The sequence below is a fragment of the Callorhinus ursinus genome, unplaced genomic scaffold (assembly GCF_003265705.2).
Source record: "Callorhinus ursinus isolate GAN/ISIS: 27379988/994484 unplaced genomic scaffold, GSC_fseal_2.0 scaffold11, whole genome shotgun sequence".
In the NCBI taxonomy this organism is placed as follows: Eukaryota; Metazoa; Chordata; class Mammalia; order Carnivora; family Otariidae; genus Callorhinus; species Callorhinus ursinus.
This window is the reverse complement of record NW_027397073.1, coordinates 40843354-40855399: the sequence shown is the minus strand read 5'-3', so window position 1 is coordinate 40855399 and position 12046 is coordinate 40843354. Positions and strand designations below refer to the sequence as shown.

The 12046-nt window shown below is 35.7% G+C and overlaps 1 long non-coding RNA gene and 1 pseudogene across 1 annotated transcript in view; both read right to left on the bottom strand.

Moving 5' to 3' along the window:
* Positions 1-2801: 2801 nt before the first annotated feature.
* Positions 2802-4217, bottom strand: LOC112835010 (transcription factor BTF3 homolog 4 pseudogene; annotated as a pseudogene).
* A 300-nt stretch (positions 4218-4517) lies between these two features.
* The window catches only part of LOC141373679 (uncharacterized), a 29368-nt gene continuing 21839 nt past the window's right edge, over positions 4518-12046 (bottom strand). The window contains exons 2-3 of the long non-coding RNA XR_012379922.1: positions 11807-11891; positions 4518-5167 (exon numbers count right to left, since the gene is read on the bottom strand). This is a non-coding gene — a long non-coding RNA (uncharacterized lncRNA). The remainder of the gene's footprint in view (positions 5168-11806; positions 11892-12046) is intronic.

The following is a 12046-nucleotide window of genomic DNA, read 5'->3' as shown; positions in this document are numbered from 1 at the left end:
TTTTGATTAGCTAAATGTGTTTTGAAGACATTTCTTCAGTTTGCTGAAAAAGTCAAAATCTTTCCTAAGCTAGAACGTAAACACAAACACTAAATCATTTACTAAATATCTGTCAGCAATTTACAATCCCATAACCTCATTTCGAATTAAAATCTCTTAATGCTCCATCATTCCCACTGGGGGAGATCAGCTTGAAATTCTCAAGGCAAATACAAATTTCTTCTCCAGATTCAACTTAATCCTGATTTCTCATTAGAAGGCTTATTTAGAGTAACAGGATGTAATCTGCTTTCTCATCATGGACAGCTGTGTTTATCAGCCTCCACACATATTAAAGGTACAGATATATTCATTTATGATTGAAAAAAAGAAGTAAAGCTATTTCAGTCATTTTTGTATGTCTTTTGCATACCTTTGCAGGAAAGATTTTACCTTAATTTTGTATTTGGTCAAGTTCATTTTCCTCTTACCACTCTGCTGTTATTTTTGTTTCATTTTTTTTATTTCAATTCTAGTTAGTTGGGGCACCTGGGTGGCTCGGTTGGTTAAGAGACTGCCTTCAGCTCAGGTCATGATCCTGGAGTCCCAGGATCGAGTCCCGAATCAGGCTCCCTGCTCAGCGGGGAGTCTGCTTCTCCCTCTGACCCTCCCCCCTGTTATGTGCTCTCTCTCTCTCTCTCTCTCTCTCTCTCTCTCTCTCTCTCATTCTCTCTCTCTCAAATAAATAAAATCTGTTAAAAATAAATAAATAAATAAATTCAAGTTAGTTAACATATAGTATAATATTCATTTCAGGAGGAGAATTTAATGATCCATCGCTTACATATAACACCCAGTGCTCATCCCAGCAAGTGCCCTCCTCAACGCCCATCACTCACTTAACCCATCCCCCTACCCACCTCCCACCAGCAACCCTGACTTTGTTCTCTATAGTTAAGAGTCTGTTTTGTGGTTTGCTTCTCTTTTTTCCCCCATGTTTATCTGCTTCATTTCTTAAATACCACATATGAGTGAATGCTGTTATTTAAAAAAAAAAAAAGTAAAAACAAAGAAACAGGGTATTTAGGAAGGAAAGTATAACCCAGATCTCACTTGTCCTTTAAGTGTTTTTAGTGAATGGATCCATATGTACAAAATTAAAAGGACCACACCACATTTATGCATAATCTACACAAATATTTGGGGGATTCATGGAGAAGGGTTGTTGAAGTGAATTAAATATCAACTATTCTCCAGTGTGCAGGCAAGGCTGTACTTAAGTCGTACCAGAGGAAATTTTTTAAGAAGACCTCCAAAGAAATTCACTCACTGTCTTATCCCCAAAAGACTTTTATGTATACATGAAATCTAGCATAGTGACAGGACATTTTTCCTTATTCTTTCTTGGTATTGATGAAGAATAATATGCTACAATTTTAAAATAATAATCTTTCTCAGGCCAGACATCCTGCAAAATGGGTCAAGGGTTGGTTACCAACTCTATTCCATATTTTTCACAAGCAGAGAACCAGTCTGAAAACAGACTTACATCTCTGAGGTTTGCAGGGAAGCAGGGAAAAGTCCCCCTCCATCCCATCTGTATGTTGCTCTGACAACAAGTTTATAATGGATAGCTTTTTATCATATAGGAACAAGAATTAGCCAGATACTGCTTTTTGATGTTGATCTTATTTTTAACCCTTAAATCATCTCTATGATTCTAGAATACATTCCCTAATCTTTCATTGGTTATTGATATTTAACTGTTATAGCACCAGTCCTGATATAAGGAGATGATTCTGATATCCTTCTTATTTGGTATTATTCAAGTTGATTAAAAAAAAGAAGAAAACAACTGTGTACCACATTTACTTTCTCATGGTAGTCAAAGTCTGTTTGAATGCATTTTTTACAAGTAAGCTATTTCTTTACTAAGCAACTATTTTGAACACCTGTCATATGACCATGATTGTTGACGACATTTTGGGGACAGTAAGAAAAGATGAAAATACAATGCAGTTGCCGGCCTTTAGGAATATACGGTTTATGTGGTCAGTACAAGAAGCCACCATAATTATCTATATATGTATATTATATATGTATGTGTGTATGTGCATACATATGCATGCATATATTGAGGAATGTGACATTCGTAAATGATCTAATATTGGACTAGAAATTTCTAGTTTGATAAGAGCCATTGATAGAAATTTAAATTTTAAAGTTAAGTATTTTTAACCAATTACATTAAAAGCTTCAGTTTTAAATTAAATTTAAAATTAATTTAAACACAAAATGTATAAAATGAATTGAGACATCTAAATTACCTCTCCAGACTCTCCTGTTACTCCCAATTCCTAGACCATTTTGCTGGTTGTGAGTGGTTTTCAGGTTTTAGGTCATCTCTTCTACCAGACATAAATAGGATGTGTGATAAAAGGAGAGGGCAAGAGAGTTAAAAGGAACTCACTGCTTTATTGACACATTAACAACAAAAGCAACAAATCCAACCTTTTTCTTTCTCCGTTTTATATCCATTATAAGACAAAGTAAAAACTTTCTTTTTTTACTAGGCAAAGAACTTTATTAACCTTGCTTCAAACTTTATTCCCAGGCTTCTTCAGCTTGATTACAGCAAAGAATGAATTGTGTATAAGCAAAAACTGGAAAGAGCTGCAGTGTCCAAGGGACTTGGACTTAAAAACATTAGAGATCTAGATTTTATCAGATCCACGAACAAAATTTTTAAAAGCAGACATAATATGAAATAGCAGCTCCCAGTAACTTCTTCAAGTATTGTTTTCTTCAGAGGCTGACCCAATTCAGTTTGCTTCATTCTTGGAAGTTTCATCAAAATTCTCCACAAAATCTGAAACTTCATCATCATCATCATCCCCTCCGGTAGCAAGTGCTGCTTTTCCATCCACAGACTGTGTGGACTGAGCTTTAGCCAGTCTTCTTAAGCTAGTCAAACTGTCTGCACCAAGTTGGTTTAAGATACTGGGCAGCATTTCTGTCAGCTGCTCTGTGTCAGCATGGCCTGGAATGAGGAAGGTGTTCGCTGTCAGGGATGCCTGAACACTGCCAGGGATGCCTGAACTATAGGGTTGTAAAAATCGATCACGATTCCTTGGTTTGTGAATGTTTTCACTTCTTCAATCCTAGAGATATTGTTTACCCCTAACTTCTTTAAGAGGAACTGATGTTTTGGGGCGCCTGGGTGGCTCAGTCGGTTAAGCCTCTGCCTTCAGCTCAGATCATGATCTCAGGGTCCTGGGATGGAGTCCCATGTGGGGCTTCCTGGTCACTTGGGAGTCTGCTTCTCCCTTTCCCTCTAACCCCCCACACCCACTTGTGCTCTCTCTTCTCTCTCTCAAATAAATAAATAAAATTTAAAAAAAAGAACTGAAATTTTTTATCATCTGCTGTAGCCATTCTAGGAACCACCTTCTTTTGGCAACCGGTTCCTTTCCCACCAATGCTCATGTGTGCTTGCAGTTTGGCAAGTTTCTCCTCGTTCATGATAGTTTCTCTCAACTTGTTGGAGTGGAAATGGGACGAGGGCAAGTAGGGTTGGAGCTAAGTGGGTCTCAGAGGGACCAGCTGAGAGAGATCAGGTGCACACACACAGGGACGCAAGATGGCAGCTCCAAAGTAAAAACTTTTTAAACAATTTTGAAAACAACAAAAAAATTCATGTCCATTTTTATTGAATGATCAATATATCAATCCATTACACAATGGCAAAAGGTTTTCCTAGTTGTAATAGAAGCAATTTATTTATCCAAGTGAAAGCCCCAAATATTAGCGGAATGCTTATGAGACATTTCAATAACACATAGGCAAATATTACCAAATCAATTCTAAATTCAGAAAATCTCAGGCAAATTTGCTGGTTACAAATTTAGGGACCTTCCATGCTAACCAGAATAATCATTGCTAGACTAAGTTAGGAGGGTGGATGCACCAGCAAGCCACAGGGTAACTCTTAGAATCAAGAGTTGTGGTTTTAAAAGTTTCTTGCACACATCCTGTAGTAAAAATAGAGAGGTGCACAACAGCCTCACACCAGCTAGCAATGCTGGTGTTCACACCAGGTCTCCTGGAATCTGGATCCTGCTGCACAGCCACATAGAACAGCCTACTGCTTCTTCTCCTTCCCCTGGGCTGAATTTTCTGGTCTTAACAACTTGCTTACCTAGATCCACAGCATCTGATGGGCTTTTCTGGCCAATCATGTTGATCTTACTTTTTTTGGTCAGTCCTAGCCTAGGGTCTCCAAGTCCCTAGAATGACAAAAAGGTGTCCCACCTTTACCCAGAAGTTACCAAGTCTTCCATTTCTCCAAACCTATCAGTTATGAATAGACAATGCAAAGAGAATCATAAGTGAAGGCTAATATACACAGTAGGATTCAATGACCAACCAAAGAACAAACTAACAGGTAGTTCCCAGATAAAAGTTTAGGAAAATTCATACATTTAAATATGGAAATAATACTTTCCTTGGATCTTGAGCAAATCGAGGTCATAGTAAATAATAGGTGGAAAAATATGACGGAGGAAAAGAGAAAGAGAGAGAGGATATCTGTACAAATCTGTATTTATTTAAATGTGTTTATGATGCTCAGAGGTTTACAGAATGATTAGGGCTATAGTTAGGGTGGACCATATATCTTGGTTTGCCAGGGATGGTTGTGAATGTTGCCTATTCCTGGTGTAATTACAAATAGCATCTTTCCTACTCTTAAAAGTGCATCAGTTTGGCTAAGAAAATCTTATGATTATTCTATCTATAGTTGGAGAAGTCATCATGGTGAGAATGAATTAAAAAAAAAAAAAGTCAACTTGTGGAAAGCAATGAGTCAGCATTAGGCTGTGAAATTAGGAGACCAGGATTTGAGGTTGAGTCTGCAGAGCTTTGCGTGGGTTAAAATGAATATATTTGCTTTTGTGGAGCACAGTGTTTGACTTTAAATGTTACAGAAAATGAGATCAACTAAGCAGAGAGAATCCTAGTGATTAAGAATTTTGAAGCCCGTAATTTAGAATTCTAATTAGACTTTAGCCAGTAGTTATTTTCCTTCTCAGAAGAGGAGCTTTCCTCCAATTTATGTGGAAGAATTCTTGATTCCTGTTGCTTCAGAAAGTCTCATAGTGTGGATGATATATGGACCATGTTGGTGCCCCTGCAAATTAAGAGGAGTCAAAAAGTAAGAAATCAAAATTTTTTTTGTTTTTTGACATAGCAAAATAGTTAACGTCCATAGGTGTGCCTCATCCTCCCCAGCCGCCCCAAACTGGCAGTACCAGAGAAAACAGGGGCATTTTTTCTCAGCAGAGAAATCAAAATCTTAAGAGACAGCATGAGAGTATGACAAGAGTGGCATCTCCTCTCAAATGATCCATACACACTGTATGTGCTTCTAAAGTGTAAGGGAAGAGAAAAGCACTTTAATTACTAATTAGTAATATGCATCAAGATTTTTAATTCTAGTGAACTCTATTTCATTATTGACTTTTCTCTTCCTTGTCTCTCAGTAAAAGAAATAAAAGCTAAATTTTAAACCGAGAATAAAACACATCTTAGGTTGTTTATGCATTTATTATACCCAAAAATCTTACATGTTTTAACAAGCAACAAAAAGTCAGAGTTGCCCTGTCCTGTGCCTTTGAGTAAAGACATTGTATCTTCCAGAGCCCTTCAGATCAGGGCCTATTGCCTGGTTCTGAGTTCCCAGGGGATTCTGTAATGACTAATAGATGACTGTAGCTCACATGAAAAATCACACTGTGTCCTGCTGTACATCAGACCTGAATAGTGCAGCCCACTAATGAGCCAGTTTGACTTGTATGTTGCTTTTCATTCTCTTTCTATGCTGATTATATTGGGTGTGGTGACCATTTTCCTAGTTGCTTTCAGATTCTTCCTCCTCCCTTGCACTTTTCTGTCTGATTTCACTGCGGGCTGACTCTGCAAAGTATAATCACCAGGTTCCTTTGGGAGCTAATCTCTGGTTCAACCAAAGACAGACCAGAGAGCACGGGGAAGGGAGAAGCCGGGGTAAGTCCCACTCCCACCTCTACCTCTGAGATGTGCCAATGGCAGTGGCTCTGTCTCCATATGGTTCCACCCTCCACAGGAGGCTCATTTTATCTCCCTCCCGACTCTTGCCTGGACAATTCCGTAGTAGTTCTAATACTGGGCAGTTCCAATTCCCCACTTTTGCTAACAACTCCCATACTTGGTTACAGGCTAGGGAAATCTCAAGGCGATTTCTAGGTTGCCTTGTTGTTCTTGTTTTGAATTTACTTTCCTCTAATGCCCTTGTGACATTGATCTCTACCCATTTACATGTATTCTTTCCAACAACACAGCTTGAATGGACTGCCCTTCCACAGGACCTTTCTTTTAACAGAGTGCCCTTCCCTAATGATGCAGATGGAGGTTTAGAGACAGAAACTTTAGAGAATAAAGTTTGTATTATGTCCATGATCAGAGTGACTGCATTCTGACTTTCACAGAAGATTCCCAGTGTATGCCTGTTGTCCCAGGCATATTTATGAAAAACAGTCCCTTTTACTCAAAAGTGTTTCAGCTCACAAATTATATGGCCATTCTACCAATTGGCACCCTAAATTTATTACAATTTGCAAAACCTTGAAGATGACAACATAAAATATGGAATTCACTACCCTTTCTATTACTTGACAAGCCCCAATTCTTTCCCAACTTATGGGTATTGAGCGTTTGTCTTACCCCAGAGATTCTAGAGTATGACTGGCTTATGTTTTCACAGTGTGCAAATAGTTAATAAGCTCTGGCAATATACACAAGCAGATACTCACTTAGTGACTGGAGAGTTAGGATCCATACTGATTATAAATAAAAACACTAAAATTTATATAAATGGCTAATTAAACCCAAATATTTTAAAATAGTAATGTCCAAGGCAGTAGCATAGACATTTGGGTGGAATAGAAGCTGGTACCTTTATATTTATTATCCATTTAGCAATAACTTTTAGGTGTTTACTTTGCACCAGTCTATGGACTACGTGATGGAGGAAAAAACAGAAAAAGATTTATTTACCTTCCATGACGTTCCATTGCTAATAGCATGGAGAATTAGTACCATGCCTTTTAGGCAAATGGCATAGAAATATGTATCAAGAGCAAATATGTGCATATTTTTTAGCTTATTATTTTACCTCAAAAATTAATTTTAATGAAATAAAGACAATTATAAATAGACAAAGCCCAATACACAAGATATTACTTGCAATGGTGTTTATAATACCAAAAATTAAGCAACCTAAAGGACTTTTGAGTAAACACACACACACACACAGAGAATTGCATGTTTGCTATTAGTACAATTACCTTAAAAACTAGAATGTAAGAATGCAAAAGTAAATGCAATTTTGGGGGGTCAGTGATTTTAGATTTTTCTCTATTTTAAAAACTTCCTGTAATGCCATTTTCTCCAGTTAAGTCCATTTTAAAATAAAAATAAAATAAAGAATTCACATTGGTTTAACAAATAATTAAGAATGTAAGACATTGAAGTTTGAAGTTACTTTCTGTAAGATGAAAAATTAAGCACTTGTGAAATGAATATTTCTCTGCTTCTTTCTATACATAATAATGAGATAAAACCTCACTGTGTTGACAAGGACTATAGGCTGAGTCACAGGCTAGGGATTTTGTCACTTTTCTGCCAATAGCTAATTTTGACTAAAATTTCTTGAGTAGTTTCTCATCTGTAAACTGATGAATCTGAACTCAGGTAACCACTGGTCTATAAACTTTTTTAAAAAGAATAAAAATTTTAAGTCTATGAACATCTGTTATCACTAACAATTGTTACTAATTACACTGCCATTGTACATTTGTAAACCTGCATTTATCATTTTATGTTTACAGTATACTTTTACAGATCACTGATAAATCCAAGAATATACAGTTTTAATATAATATAAATGCTATAAAAATGGTAGACAGTATCATCCTCTGCTTAGAAAAAAAATAGCTATCTTGTTTCCCTTCTTATCGTATGAGTGCTGGGATATCAAGAAGCTGTTATGCAAAAACATGTCTCACATGTCTTGGGACATTCTCACTCTTTACTAAATGAAACAAAAGATAAAAAGCCCCCTGGGTAGAATGTCCCTAATGAACAGAGTTGACATTAAAATGTGACAGGCTGACAGAGAGAATGATCTGAAGAACTCAAACATTCTTATTGCATGTGTATGAATAATCAAAAGATGGGAGACAGACAAAATTACCATCTTAATTTATTTTGTCACTATAATATACATTTTAATTGACACAAAAGTTGTTTAAAAGTTCACTTTTGAAAACTGTTGAGTTCACAGGAATGCATTCACGTGGAAACTACATGATAGCTTAAGTGAAGGCAGGGCCTAGGCCATATACATATTTTCTATGTGTACATAGCATGTCCTCAATGCACCTTTATTTAATGAACTACTACTAATACTGAAATGTAAGGTCCACGGGAGTAGGGATTTTTGTCTCTTCTGCTGACTGATATATACCAAGCTTCTAGAAGAGTGATCGGCACATAGTAGGTGTCAATAAATATTGTTGAAACAATAGATGACACAAAGGGAAAAAATATCCATTTTCTCACTTACTTATTGAGTAATATTATTGCTAAAATGTCCTTTTTCAAAAAATGTAGTGATTAAGAGCACCTGGGTGGGTAAATCAGTTAAGCATCCAACTCTTAATTTTGGCTCAAGTCAGAATCTCAGAGTTGTGAGATGACGCTCCATATCGGGCTCTGCACTGGGCATGGAGCCTGCTCAGGATTCTCTAACTTCCCCCTCCCTCTCTAAAAAAATTAAAAATATAAATAAATAAATAAATAAATATGTAGTGTTTAGAAAGTAGCTTAGCAATTTAGCTGGGGGGATGACAAAAAGTTATGGTGAACTATGAACTACCTATGAACTACCTTCAATCTTCAGCATGAGTTATTAGATTACTGGATATGTAAATGTTTTCAATAATTTTTTATAAAACAATAAGTATATTAGCAAGTAATATAGCTATCTAATTGTGTTTACTGGTTATTTATTGGTGCATATCCAAAATTTAGTGTCTTAAACAACAATGAACTTTAATAGCTCTTATGGTTTCTGTGAGTCATGTATTTGGGGATAGCTTGGCTGGGCAGTGCTGACCCAGTGTCCACCCAGATGTCAACAAGGGCGACTGTCATCCAAAAGCTTGTTTAGGGTTTGAAGATCTACTTTAAAGGTGGCTTACTCTCATGACTGACCAGCAAGAGAACTGAGTCTCCATACCTGGGTTTTACCAGGGCTTCTGGAGCAGGCTTGCAACATGGCAGCCTGCTTCTCCCAGAATAAGTGATAAAGAAAGCTGAACATAGAAGTCACAGTGTCTTTTGTGACTTAGTCTCAGAAATAACACTGCCAGTTTCATGACATTCTATTCCTTTGAAGAGAGTCACTAAATACAGCCCACATTCAGAAAAGGGAGGAATTAGGCTGCCTTTTTTGAAGGGAAGGGTATCAAAGAATTTGTGAACATACTTTAAAACCACAAAAATGTGTACAACTGTTTGGTTGATTTTTATGCAAGCTCTTATCCATTGCTATAGCCATATAGAGAAATAAAATGAGGTTGTAAGATTTTCAATTTTATAATTAAATGAGTCATATAATCCTCCAAGTAGATATTCCCGCACACTAAGGCTCTTTCCCTAAAAAACAGTCAAACTATTATCTCTATTTTCCATTTCATTTTGTCTATGAGTATATATTATATGTATAAGGAAACTTGATTACCAGTTGGTCTAATATTTATTGTGTCAATTATTGTAAGTATCCATAAGAACCTCCTGGGGACACTTATTAAAAATGTAGATCCTTGGGTTCCATTCCAGCTTGACTAAATTAGAATCTTGTGTATGAGATGTTGGAACCTTCATTTTTAACAAGCTCCTAAGGGCGATTTTGATTGAGGTGGTCTACGAACTCTAATCTAGTAAACTCAGGTGTAAGAACTGGTAAAACAGGGCATCACTTGTAGTGTAAGTATGCTGAGAAAGATGTCCGGATATAAAGCCTCATGTCAGGGGCTGGTTAATGGAAATAGGATTGCAAATTGTTTTTTGGTTTTTTCAATTATATGAACTAAAGGATCAAATAGAACTTCTGGAGGAAAAATCATAATGTTTTTCACAACTCAGCTGTAGGCTAGAAACTAAGCAGGAAATATTGATAGGCTTAAATCATTACAGAAACCTGAGAAAGTTTTAAAATGAAAAATTACATCATTTAAAATTAGGCTTCTGAGTTACAAATCAGGAAAGACAAAGAAATCAAGTATCACTCATCACCAGTTAAAAAGGATATTATGAAAATGTTGCTTCATAACAACAAAAGGAATGAGGAGCCCTGACAACAGTAATGTTTGCAATTATCTTCTTCTGAAAATAAAGAAATAAACCATTGTTTAATATTTATAGAATGTCAGAAAATAATTAAATGAGCAGCTCTAACTTTATTAAATTTTAATTGCATCAAAGCAATTTTCAATGCACGTAATTTCACATTATTTTTAAGTAAATTTGGAGCTTTGTGAACAATGGCCTACAGCTGTATCTTTCTCCATTCACTCACAATACTGGAGGAACAAGGAACAACAGATGACAAGATGTAAAGAAATGGCACATTTTTTAATACCTTCTGAACACATATAGACAAAAGGATAATTGCAGATACTCCTTTTTTTCAGATCATAGACTTTCTTCAGATACCACTTGTACACTTAAGGGTTACTTTCAAAATCAGTTAATAAATTATGCACAGAAGAAAACAATTTTGGGGTGCCTGGGTGGCACAGTCAGGTAAGCATCTAACTCTTGGTTTTGGCTCAGGTCGTGATCTCAAGGTCGTGAGATCAAGCCTTGAGTTGGGCTCTGCTCTCAGCAGGGAGTCTGCTTCAGATTCTCTCTCTCTCTCTCCCAAATAAATAAATCTTCAAAAAAAAAAAGAAAACAATATTATCTATATGACCTATAAAGGGTACAAATATGAGTTCCAAATACAAAGGCTAGTGAGTGTCAGGGCTACAGTTTGAATCATATATTCTGAGCCAAAATCCGTCATAGCACCCTTCCTCCTCAATGTGATACTTACATGTTACTTTTGACCACAAAAGTCTTATTCATTTGAATTCCCACATTTTCACCAAACCTTATGTGAAGGTTTTATTTTTCCCTTGTAATTAGTCTTTTCTTAGCTATAATTCTAAATCTTCCTTCCAATGTAAATAACTTTTTACACCGGGATACGTATACAGTTCCACAGAAGAAAATATAGGTGGTGGTGGTCATAATAGGAATCTATTTTTAATCACAAATGAGGTCTTAAAGGACATGTTCTATATATGAATTTAGAAGTGGAAGTGTAATGGTAACTTAAACTGTGTACAGATAATTATAATTTATGACACACTTTTACATGTATATTACCTAAGATATATATATGTATATATGTGTGTAGATTCATTAAAACTTATATTTAGCAAACAATGACTCACAGAACACTACATCAAAAACTAATGATGTAATGTATGGTGATTAACATAACAATAAAAAAATTTTAAAAAAACTAATGATGTATGGTGATCAACATAACATAATAAAATAAAATAAAATAAAAACTTATATTTAGCTATATAATAGGGTATACCTTATTAACTAAAGAACCAGAACCAAATAAGTTAGGTAATTTGATTAAAATTGCAATATTGACAAAACACTCTACCTGAGGCAGCTCACACGCAAGAAATCAGAAGTCTTATTTTCACCTTCCACATGAGAAGGACCTCATCTTGTTTATCACTGTCATCCTGAAAAAGAAAATTTTTTCTTACTCTTCAACACCTACTGATTATATAGTAAAAAGAAAGAAGAAAAAGAAACTAATTAGCAATAGGTGAATAATTAACTGTTTAAATTTTAATAAGTAAAAAAATTATTTTCAGGTTATACATTGCTGCATAAA